The sequence below is a fragment of the Halichoerus grypus genome, chromosome 9, assembly GCF_964656455.1.
Source record: "Halichoerus grypus chromosome 9, mHalGry1.hap1.1, whole genome shotgun sequence".
In the NCBI taxonomy this organism is placed as follows: Eukaryota; Metazoa; Chordata; class Mammalia; order Carnivora; family Phocidae; genus Halichoerus; species Halichoerus grypus.
The window spans coordinates 65,082,021-65,094,932 of NC_135720.1; the positions used below are offsets into that span (position 1 = coordinate 65,082,021).

At 36.9% G+C, this 12,912-nt stretch overlaps 1 pseudogene; it reads left to right on the forward strand.

Moving 5' to 3' along the window:
• The first annotated feature begins 1,033 nt into the window (after nucleotides 1-1,033).
• Nucleotides 1,034-1,146, forward strand: LOC118549625 (U6 spliceosomal RNA; annotated as a pseudogene).
• The last annotated feature ends 11,766 nt before the right edge of the window (nucleotides 1,147-12,912 follow it).

A 12,912-nucleotide genomic window follows, 5' to 3' on the forward strand; every position in this document is an offset into this window, starting at 1 on the left:
CTAAATTAAAACTGGGAGTGTGAGTAGGGGATGATCGAGAAAAGGTAAAGTTATAGCTACTGTAATGGGACACAGGTATTTTATGGCACTGTAGGAAGAACAGCAAGCTGGCATCTGGAGAAGGATCATCTTAGACCGTGGGAGACATAGATGGCAAAAGGACATTAATATTTATTTTTTCCTTTAGACCATGGCTGGAGCCTTCCTCAAGAAAAATCCTCTCATGTGTCTCTCCCAAACTATCAAGCACCTAAATTTAACTGATTTCTGGGTCATAATTCCCCATAAGACAGCTCTGGTCACCATTTGATTGCCATTCATCTTAAAATTACCAAAAAGTCTATCAAAAGGGAAGGTAATAACCCTAGTCGCTACACTTCCCAGTGCAATTCCTTTTTTCCCCAGTATAATTCCTGTAAACACCTTTAGTTATCTGCTTCATCCACATTCCCACTGCTGTAGCATAGTGATTTCCTGGATTGGGTGAAGGTTATCTGGCTGATAGCATGGACCAGACAGACTGGACTAACTATCTTCAAACATTACCTTCAAAAACAATGAGTAGACTCAATTATTCAACTGAACTGAAACCTAAGACCTACCAGATAGCTTGGAGACCACAAATGGAGCAATATCATCTTGTGCTTCTGGGTGATGTAGATTCCACTTCAGGAGCTTTCATAATTGTAAATGGCTCTCTTTTTAGGGATACCAAGTGTACTTTTGGGATTATAGGTCTTGTGTGGAAACCAAGGATTAGCTTATTTCTCTCCCCCTAAACTGATGATTGTCCTCTTAGGAGTAATCATAAGAGATCTCCAAGATTTTAAGGAAACACTCCCAGTAGACAATGTAGCCCTTGAATGACTCTTCTGTGTCTCCAAAATGAGCTACACTTAGTTGCTTGGGGAATCTTCCCAGAAACGTAGCTGATTTGCTACTTACTCCAACTTCATAGTCAGTTTCCCCTACAATATGAGTCATTACAGGGAAAATTAGAATTAGAAAATTCTATTAGGAAAAAGGGATACAAGTGCTTGCTTTGCCAGCACATACACTGAAATTGGAATGATACAGAGAAGATTAGCATGGCCCCTGTGCAAGGATGACACACAAATTCATGAAGAAAAGTGATATAAAGTTTGTTTCTGATATTAATTGAGATGATCCTAAAGATACCACCTCAGTCCTAGAATGCATTCAGGTTAGCCTTAACTCAGTGGCCAGGCTTGTTATGGATGGTATTGGCTGTAGATTTTCTCCTTGCAGGGCAAGGTAGAGTCTGTGTGATCTCTAATATACCCAGTTGTACCTGGATTAAGGCCTTGAGCCAAGTGGAAAGGTCAATGTGGAAGCTTAAGGAGGAATACAGCCGGATTTCTGAGGTAGATCCAGATGGTTGAGATTTGCCTAGCTGATTGGGTCTAAGACACTTGATGTTAATACTGAATATTGCCTCATCCTGATGCTCAGAGTCTTGTTGATAGTAACCCTAATTAAATGTAGTATGAGAATAATTTAACAGATTTAGTCCTAATCTCTGTGAGTCATATTGATCAATGTGCCTGACAGAGTAGTGTACTCATAGGAAATTTTTCCAGAAGTCAAAACAGTGTTGAATCAAGGAATGAATATAGTTAAAAGACAATTCTCCATGGGTCTTACTGTTCAGATATTGTTTCCCTTTGGGGCAAAGATCAGGTTTACTGCCCATTCTAAAGGATTCGTTATTTCCTACAGTTGGAATTCTACTTCTATAAGTCAAATCATGATGTGTGAGTGGGCACTCGGCCCACTTAACATTGCCCTGTGGGAAACCAGCATAAAATGCTGATACTCTGACTACTACTATTGCTGTGAGTAATAAAGTTCTTTGTTTCTGATTCAGGAGTCTCATGTCTTCCCCCAGCACCCATGAAACTATAGCAAGCTAACTTAGCACATAGGTAGGGTAAAGTCTCAGACCTTACTGAATTCTTGACATCTGTATTACTAATGCATACTAATTATGATTTCAGTTATATTAGGGAGAGTAGACTTTAGAACTTATAGCTAACATTTTCATAGGATACTAGACTTTAAAATAGTTAAGTGAATAAATTAATGTTCTTATATAGAAAATTATTCAGTATGTCCTGAGATGAACTCAGGGGATTGATTTTAATATTTTGGAAAAACTGATGAAAAATATAGAAAATGCCCAGTGACACAAATTGTGCTTTGATGTTTGCAGACAGTTTGAAGTCTATGGATTTATTTCTTTTTTTAAGTAGGCCCCACCCAGTATGGAACCCAACACAGGACTTGAGCTCACAACCCTGACATCAAGATCTGAGCTGAGATAAAGAGTCTGACACCCAACCAAGTGAGCCACTCCAGTGACCTAGAAGTTTATGGATTTTTTAATTGAGAACCCTTGCTATAAGAGAACCTACTCCTCTGGAGTAAAGGATGAGCATGCTTGTCCTAGGTCAAGCTTCTGGCACCTCCTCCTAAGAACCCAAATAGATTACAGTATCTTCACACTGAGTTCTAGGAAATGCAACATATTGATAATCAGAACACAAGAATGCTTGGAGATCTATTGCTGGGTAGGTGGGTATATTAATATATTGTATATCTGGAGTCATATGACTCAGATTAGTTCCAAGAAATAGAAAAGCACTACCCATTTGGAGTGAGTTATATATACATTCCTCTAGCATGAGCTGTTTAACAAAACATAGCAAAGAATGGTTGGTCAAACCTTAAGGAAATATCTTTCTATAATGTCTTATTCTTACAGCAAAATGGATCAAGACTTGCAATGCTAAAGTTCCCTTCAGAAATGTATGGGGGAAAGATGTACTTGGGAAAAAATATTCAAAAGTTTCTTCTTTGCTGGTATTAGAAAAAGGTATTGAGAGTAGGGAAAGGTTATTAGCTTGCTATTACTCAATCCCTGCTGAGCACAGTAGAGCATAAAATAGGAATAAAAAAAGGAAGTCAGCTCTCCAATCCCAGCTGCAGGCTGATGAATCAGTTAGTGATTAATTGTTGCTACTAGTAATTGAAATAATCATATTTCAGAGAGAGGGGGAAAAAGCGTTTGGTCTCTAAAATGCTTTTGCCTCAAAATGTAATTGCTGCAATATTATTGGATGTCTTAAAAAGAGATATAAAGTTCTTAATGTAAAACTAAAAGCAATGTGATTCCCAAGATTGACCCAACATCTGGCATTAGATTTTGAAAACTCTCCTCTGACTGTCAAAAACAGTAGTCCCTTTGCACCAGCCCTCTTATTTTCTTATACACATTTCTTTTAAGTTTGCTTTATAGAGAAGACAGCATAATGTAGCATGCAAAACAACAACAAACTAATATATATTACCTTAATGTTGGTAAAGCCAGTGAGTTCACATTTACTCCCTCCCCCCAAAATGGTGCTTATATATATTTTTTTAAATTTTATTTATTTATTTGACAGAGAGAGACACAGCAAGAGAGGGAACACAAGCAGGGGAAGCGGGAGAGGGAGAAGCAGGCTTCCTGCTGAGCAGGGAGCCCAATGCGGGGCTCGACCCCAGGACCCTGGGATCATGACCTGAGCTGAAGGCAGACGCTTAACGACTGAGCCACCCAGGGGCCCCGATGCTTATATTTTTAAAGTAATGTTAATGTGTTAATCAACAGGCTTTATCATGTTCCAAATTCTAATTGTGTATGGCCCCATGCCAAGGATTTGGGGAGTCACTGCCTTCAAGTAGTTTACTCCTAATTGTGAAGATACAGTATGTATGTAAAATGTTGCTGATCAATATGGTGCACATGAGTACTATAGAAAGATTTCATGAAGTTATAAATTTGCATTTAGTGAGTACTTAACATATTCAGGTCCTCCAGAAAGGTTTTTTTTTTTTTTTTTTTTTTCAAAACTAATCTCCACAATCACCCTGAGATGAAAGTTATCATACCAATTTGAAATGGTGAATAAATAGGATCAGAAAGGTTAAGTCATCCACTCAATTCCACACTGCCAAAATAATAAAGAACAATTTGTGTAGAACAATTTTCAAATGTGCTTCTGCTTCTATCTGATTGCAAAAAGGAGAGAGAGAGATAACTCCACATTTTAAATCCTTGGTGATAATAAAAGCCTGAGATAGTAGCATTTATGGAATAGAAGAATTACAAGGAGAAAAAAAATTGGCATGGGAGGAAAGATGAGTTTATTTGTAATATATTGTTTCTTAAGTGATACTAGGCCATATAAGAAGAAATACCAATGAGCAGATAGAGATAAAAGATTCTGGTTAAAAAAAGAGAAATCAGGACTGGAGATGTGGGCGTGGTACTCAACAGTGTTTCAATGACATAATGAAGAAAATAGTAATAAATGAGCAATCATATGTTGTGCATGCAACTTTTCACATTAAAAAATGGAATCCATTTTTTCTCCTCTTGACATGGGGTTGGTTTTGGACTTGATTTGACCAATAGAAAGTGGTAGAGTGATGCTGTACTAGTTCAGGGTGTAGGCTTTATGAGATATGACATTCTTTTGCTATCCTGAGGCTCCTGGTAAAGAAGCCGAGGCTGTCCATCTGGAGAAAGGAGCCATGTGAAGAGAGGAACCCCAGACAATAGCCCAGCAGTATGGCCCCTGACAAGTGAGTGAGGCCATTCTTGATCCTCCAACCCACCTACCATCTGAATAAGTAAGCCCCGCTGACACAACAGAGCAGAGATTAAACATCTCTGATGGGCCCTGCTTAAATTCCTGAACCACAGAATTGTAATTAATAAACATGTTGCATTTTATCCACTTAGTGTTAGGGGAGTATGTTTCACAGCACCGTACTGCTAAAACACAGAAAGAGACTGACAATAAGTAATTAGACAAATACTTGTTTTTTCTTCCTGTCATATGATAAAACATTCTATTAAGAAACATAAAACAGGAGGGGCACCTGGGTGGCTCAGCCGGTTAAGCATCTGCCTTCAGCTCAGGTCATGATCCCAGGATCCTGGGATTGAGCCCCGCATTGGGCTCTCTGCTCAGCGGGGAGCCTGCTTCTCCCTCTGCCCCTGTTCCTGCTTGTTCTTTCTCTCTCTCTCTCTCGCTCTCTCTCACTCTCTCTGTCTCAAATAAATAAAAAATAAAATCTTAGAAAAAAAAGAAAAGGAAAAAAAGAAACAAACAGGACTTAACAGGATAGAGAACTATCAAGGAAGTGATAGAGAAATATTTTCATGGGGTAGTCAGAAGCTTCCTGAAAATGCGACATTTGAGTAGATAAGGAAGTTAGAGAACCAAATGGGTAACAAAGATGGACCATGAATATCAGAGAAAACTTAATTCCCAAATGTTTGATAATATGTTATAAGCAACACATCCAAAATCAAATTCACCATCCCACCTATATTGGTATCATTATAGAGGGCCCTTCCCACCATCTCTTCTTTGGCCTATATAACCATTTATCTTTAAAAATCAATTCAGAAGTCGCCTTCTCCAGAAAGACCTACCTAACTTCTTTCATCTGGCCTAGTGTTCTTTTCTATGTCATCATAACCACCAGTATTTTCTTGTGTGAGAGAATCAAATACATGATGCATCTTCTTTTTTCTTTAACCAAATCTCACACCATTAAACTTAAAACTCGTTTTGACCTTTCTAACCTCACAATATGCATCTTGTAGGTGAACGGCAGTGTTTTCTTGCCTCTAGTTACACTGTGCCCACTATCCTTTCTTTTATTCTTCTATTTTATCTCCCATTGGATCCCAGCTTAAGCACATCACCAAAATTTAGATTAAATCAAGAAAAGAGTTTTTGACCAATGGCTGCCTAATCTGTCACTGAAAAGTAGCAACAAAGCAAAGCTTTTATCAACCAGAAAATGTACTGTGCTTCCTTTGGGAAGGCAAACAAGACAGCAGATATAGAAGCCTCACTCAAAGGAGGAAAAAGAAACTGAAGGATTTTAAGAGTAACACTTGTCAAATGGAGCAGTAATGTGTACTATTTGACAAAATAAGCTGGTGACTGTCAAAATAAATAATAAACCTTCCAGCTCTGACTAATGACTGAACTATCCTGGAAGACTTGAGGGAGCATCCAACAAAAGGCAAAATTGAAAGAAAAATTGGAACGGTCGGCACAGCCTCCTAGCAGCTAAATTTGAAATAATTATGGAAAAATTCAAACCATTCACCAGGTTTAGTGGCAGAGGGGAAGGTTCCAACAACTCTTCTGATTGAGCATTCCATTTTCGTTAGGAAATCACATCTCTTCTGACGGAGTGCCAAGAAGTTGGTCTCTGCTTTTTCAATACGGAAACAAGCCTACCGTGACTGTAGCCTTCTCTGTGCAGACTTTCAGCTGACTGCCAAGAACACCATCACGAAGAGCAGCCAGAGCTGGACCCCTTTGTATGCCAGAGTGGGGCAGACTGCAGAAAAGGCAGAGATCCAAAGAAAGTCCATTGTTTTATTTTTTATTTTTTTGCTTTCTTCTTTTATTGTATTTATAAGATGATGAATGTTAACTAAATTTATTGAGGTAATCATTTTATAATATATATAAATCAAACCATTATGCTGCACACCTTAAACTTATATAGTGTATGTCAATTATACCTCAATAAAACTAGAAAAAATGAAAAACATAAAATAAAATGGATTATTGTCATTTTTGTTAGTTGTGATAATATTTTGACTATGCATAGTCCATTTTAATACCTTTTCACTTCCATTTCTTCCCAGGCGAGGCACCCATTTTCCTTTTCCCTTCGAGGGTCATCTTATTTTCCCTTTCTAGCAAGCAGGGTTTTCTAAGATGATTACAAAGAAAACTGCCTGAGTGTCTGCTCATAATGTTCTGACCCTTTCCCGGGGAAGTTTCATTTAAACAAATTGTTTTTTAGAGACCCAAAAAGCCTCGATAAATTCCTGCTCTAAAATTCAATAATAAATCACAAGTGGGAGAACACATTGTTAGTGGAAAAATTTTAAGCATCTCAAAAATATAGCCTTGCAAAAGACGTCTTGCTTCAGAAATTATCCACTTAGGCCTCAAGTTCTAAATAGCAGAGGTGAGTACTGGTTTGTCCCTCTGTTTGACTCCTTTAATTGTGCTTTTGTTCCCAGGAGAAGCTATTCTCTGCGCTCCCTAAGTCAAAGTGTTAGAGAAAAGAGAAAAAAAAAAAGCACTAAACAGAATATCTGCTTCTAAGGAGGGGCCTGTCTACATATTATTTAGCCTACAGTAACATGGCTTGTTTTCTCACTTAATTTTATTTATTTATGTTCTTTCATTATTTATTTCTCCTTCATCTGTTTTATGCATTAGATTGTATTGACTCTAGTTCCAAATATGTTTTTCATAAGGATTTGATTCTGTCATAAGTAAACCATTTTGAGATATGAAATAAGCAAAATATCAAATCAAAAAAACATACATTTAATATTTGTTCATTTCTAACCAAACATATCTGCTAAAATCTATAATTAAAAAAAAATCCTGACCCTTTTGTTTGTTTGTTTTAAGCGTTAACTTGGAGAATTGTGCTAGTCTAAAACTGCATCTCTACCTCATTTTTATTGCCATATTCATTAAAACAAAAAAATCAAAACATATTCTGATTGCAGAATGAATATCTGAACTCAGGACCATTCCAGATATATGGGTAGCAAGTAACCGTCCATACATGCCTGTAAGTGAAGTAAAAAGTTGGTTCCTTCAAATATCCATACCTCACAAATGGACAAGAATCAGGATGCCCTTGCTTCCTACACAGTGATTTCAACATTCTAGGATAATTTGATTCACCAGCCCATTCGGTTGATCCATCCTACTCTGATAGAGGATGATCCAACCCAGTCAACATCATGTCCAATGTATCCCGTACTTCCTGCAGCAATTATTCTGCTTGGCAGGACACTCTTCTCTAAAGCCTTCTCTGCTCATTATTCTTGCTGCCTCTGCAGGGTCAGTAATGTGTCTGCCAGTAAAGTGTTGTCTCCTTCCATTTCCTATTCCCATAACCACAAGGAGTAGAAGCAGTTTCCCTGTTGAGGAAAGAGCATTTGTCCATTAATAACCACACTAGTCTAGCAGCCAAATCCCATGTTGATGCTCTGGTCATTTTTAACGTGGACTACTATAACCACATTCTCTGCTGTCTCCAAGGCTTTATTCTTCATTCCAGTTTAAAATGATCTGCATTCTGCAGATCAAATCATTTTCTAGATGGATTTAAGTTATCCCCATGGGAAGGAAGAGCCTGGACTTGGCAATGTTGCATATAGGGAGTATGGAGTAGAATGGGGAGACGAGTGTCTAAAAGAGGCATTCAAATATACCATATGATGACAGAGACCCAACTTAGTAGTTTGGCCCGGGGGGGGGTTGTTTTGGGGGTTTTGTTTGTTTGTTTTGCTTTTTTTTTTTTTTTTTGCATTCCAGGGATCAGGAGATTTCAAGATCTTATTACAATTTTACTGACTACATTTGACAAATTATGGGAATTTGCTCTGCCTCTGTCTCCCCTTATTATAAAGTATTGAAAAATATTTTGGGTAACTTTTGCAAGCTGCAAAGGTCACCAAGGAGTACTGTAATACCACTGTTTACTAAACTTCTACTTTGATGCTGCGGAATCCACAGAGAGAATTTTTAAGAAACAACTTGAGCAATAGTTACATTGTCCACCAAAATCTGCAGATAAGAATAAAAGTAAAGAATGTAAGACAATGTTAGAAACAGTACAACTATTTGCTACCCTTGGAAACTCTTTAATTTCCTGGCATCCTGGACATTTTGGGGGCTTATATTTTGGAATTACTATAGCCCTCTATGAAAGAGTTAATTCATTACCAAAAGGTGAGCCATTTCCTGTCTGCTCAGTTGTGGAATCAAACTAAGTACTATTTTATCAAAGGAACATTGGCTGTCACCCAGCGTTAATCATTTTCAGAACAATTATGATTTACTTTAGACGTAAGGCTGATGGATCTCTATTTCCAGATTCCATTTTGGCAACTTTGAGCCTTACCTCATATGTAAGATTATTGCTGAAAACAGTGCTTCTCCAAATTGTCCTCCTTCATTCTTTTTGTGTCTATCTTAAAAAAAAAATACAATTAATTACATTCAAGCTAGCGAACCTATGTGACTGCCAGTGCTAGCTCCAATATTGTTTGCATATAATCCTACACAGATGTGGAGCCAATAGGGAGCTGGGTGACTGTGTGCTTTTACACATCTTTTAGTTAAATTAAAAATCCAAAAGCTAAATCTTGTGTTCTGGGATAACATGTGAATTTGACATTTCCTGGAGGTTATTAGAACCATAAACCAATGACTAGACTATATTCATCCATTTAAGTGGTTTGTGACTATGAAAGACTAAATATTTACAATGTCTTTTATCCTTGGATACAATATAATGATTTCATCATTTTAATAGCTCTGTACTCAAATGTGGTTGCATCCCACTTACATTTTTAGAGACATGCATTTCAAATAATTTGGGTCTCATTAACCATTTGAGTAAGGCCCAAGAGTGACAAAGCACACAGCAAGAGTTCAAGGTGTTGAAATCACGATTTTATTTTTGATTTATGTCTTCCCTCTGAATCTTACATGATTTACCAAATTTTGCTGTAAATGTTCAGATAAGAAGAGATATTTTTACACACACAATTCATCAGAAGAAAGTCACTAACAGATCCCAGGCATCTGCTTATAAATGCCTGGCTGTGCACACAAATAGGGATCGGGTGACCCAGTGTGAATGAACCGGGACAAAACCATCACAGTCACTACTAGAAGCAATTGAAGCCATGTGCCCCACTAAAAGCTGCTTGAGTGGCTGTGTTGTATATAGGAAAACAACGGTATTATACTCCACAAAACCCATCATCTAGTCATTGGCCTTCAGAGTTCTAAAAATGCCTGAATGTTCTTCCTCTCATTATTTCCCTATGTTCTTAAATCTTGCTGTTTTCTGGAAAGAAAAATGAGTTGGTTATATTGGCTAATATTATTCCCTGCCCCCTTCCTCTCATGTATGATGAAAACTAAATCTGGTTTATTTTCAACATAGAAATGTAGGAACAACATTAACCAGTTCCTTTTGTATTTACCTCTATTCATCACAGGTTTTCACTTATATTAATCCTCATTGTTTTGCATAAAAGAAAAATAAAACATACCAACTGACATAGACAATATCAAAATAAATTTATGGTTACCTCCCCTAAAGTGCACAAAGGATGTGATCTATTGAAACTTTTGTGCTGAGACTTTTGGAATGCTCTATTCATGGGAGTTGACCTCAACAATTATTTCATAAATCATTATCCTAAAGCACCTATCAAAAATGTTTTATAACACCGTGGTTGGATCATTTGTCAAGCCATAGTTTATGTCATGATGAGATTAGAGTCAAAATGAAAGAAATAAAGGATAAGAGATTTTTTTGTTGTTTATAATACCCTGATCCTTAAAGAATGTTCAAAGAAAATCATGTGCATACAAAGGGATAATATTTCTTTTTACCCCCTAGCAGAAGGAAATTCACACACACTCACATGTGATTGAATGTAATGTTTATGTAACAAATGCTATGATATACTGGAAAGATATATAAGCTATAAGTAAAACAAAACAAAGCAAATATTTAAAACAAATCTAAAACTCTCATTTATTTGTTGGCTTTAATACTCAATTTCCTTGTTATACGAGAACAACATCTGTGGTGTAATACTTTGCAAAACCATTGAAAGCATAAAATGAAACAATGTGCTTGAAATCACTATAAAAATAAAAATCAACATGTAATGAGATATTAAATCACTGATGGTGTTGGCAAGTGAGGATACATGAACAAGACCTTGTGTCTGCCTTTTCAGAGCTCTCATACATTGGAAAAATCAGACCCATAAAATGTCATGGGTAAAACAGTAGGGAGTACCTTGGAACACACCAGAAAGCCACGTAGGAGAGACAACATTTAGACTTGATATGGGAGGTAAGGGAAGGGCTCTTCAAGTGGAGGAGAAAGAAAACAATATTTCAAGCAGAGGGAGCAATACATACACATACAGATAAGCGTGAAAACTCACAATGAGTTAATCAAACTCACGGTTGAGATGGGGGAATTAAGGTAGTGATCAAGAGGTTCCTGAAGAAAAAAACTGATATATCAGAGTTATTTATGTATTATTTTGATTAGCCAAGAGTTTCTTGCCCAATTGATGGGAAACTCTTGGATTTTTAAAGTGAAAAGTGTATAATATTACGTATATTTTTGAAAAAAATTAACCTCAAATTAATAGGCCATGTGGACCTATTATGGAAAAAATTGGTAGACAGACTAGAAATCCAAAAAAAAAAAAAAATGGCTAGGCAGTTATTTTAATTATTCAAAAAGAAAAGATGAACAATCTATGATAATTTGGTTGTTTTGCAAAAGGTGAAAGAGAGGTTAAGTTGAGAGATAGAAATATGGTAGAATTAGTGGGCTCCAGTAACCACTTAGAGCTGGGCAGTAAAGGAGAGGTAGTGATATGTTGGTGCATTAGGGGTGCTGATGTATGAAATGGGTATAATTCTCTAAGCATGTACTTAAAACTCTACCAGTATGAAAGGTATTCACTGCTCTGGTGTAGTTCTCCATGTTTGCCAGTAACCCGCTCATTTCCCGTTTGACCCCTCCTCCCGCCAGCACAAAGGCATTTTAAAAAATATGTACAGCAGATGTAGCTGGCAATCACGTCCCTTTGGTAAGTTCTGAGATGAGATATGGAAGATTTAGGAAACATCCCACTGCACCTATCCCTTCTTATCATGCTCTCATTTGAACAGCACTCCGTTAAATCCTGGGATTTCTTTTGGCAGAGGTCTTTCTTGTATGGTTGGTGGAGTGGTTGTGAATCACCGTGGCATGCATCTCCGGAGGGTCTCCTCTTTCACCCAGTACACTGATATACGTTGCTCAAGGGTGCAAATGTTCATGATAGCAACTTACTCAACTCATCTCTTTTCCCGTGTTTGATGCATGGCCTTCGGGTACCTGCATCATTGCTGTCTGGACATCTCACACTCTCACCCCCAGTGAGGCAGGAATTAAACCTAATTAATTCCCGTCTATAACATTCAGCCCTGCCTCCTAAAAATATGGACATTTAATAAATGTTTTGGTGATAATGGAATAATTTATCTCTTCTAGGGTGCATCCCTTTCAACTGAAGCAAGAACAGCATACATTGTACTGGTTTAGGGAGGATAAATGTAATTCCATGACAATTAAAAATGATAGGAGGAGTAAAAACCCATCCATCTGCCTAATGACTAAACTTCAGTGGTGAAGAATTGATAATTCTAGTGGAGTTTGTTAGTGGAAGAGTCTTTTATTTTAATACATTTTGGAAATTCTGGGGAGTCTGACTACCCCTGCTAACATAGTAGTGTCAAGCCATTTAAGGAAAACTCACTGAACTCCAGAAAAGGACAAGATCTGTATTTTCATGTTAGAACAAAAGAAAACATGATTTTTTTTCTGTTTAAATTAGTTCAAACTTTGTATTGTTTCCAGTATGGTACACAATCACAGAATTTAAGCCACACACGTATGCCTCTGAGTATGTGTGTATATCTGTGTGTGTATACATACATACATATAGATAGATAGAGATATGTAGATATGTGTATACATACATATGTATATGTAGTCTATATCTTTCTATATGTATGTCACCGTGGATAGTATATGTATGACTTAATATAGGATATATATATATATATATATATATATATATATATATAATTATTTTTCTTTATGGTTTATTATCTGGAATTATGTTTATATTCAATTTTCCAAATCCCAAAGCTACTTATCAACTGAAATGGATAAAGAGATGAA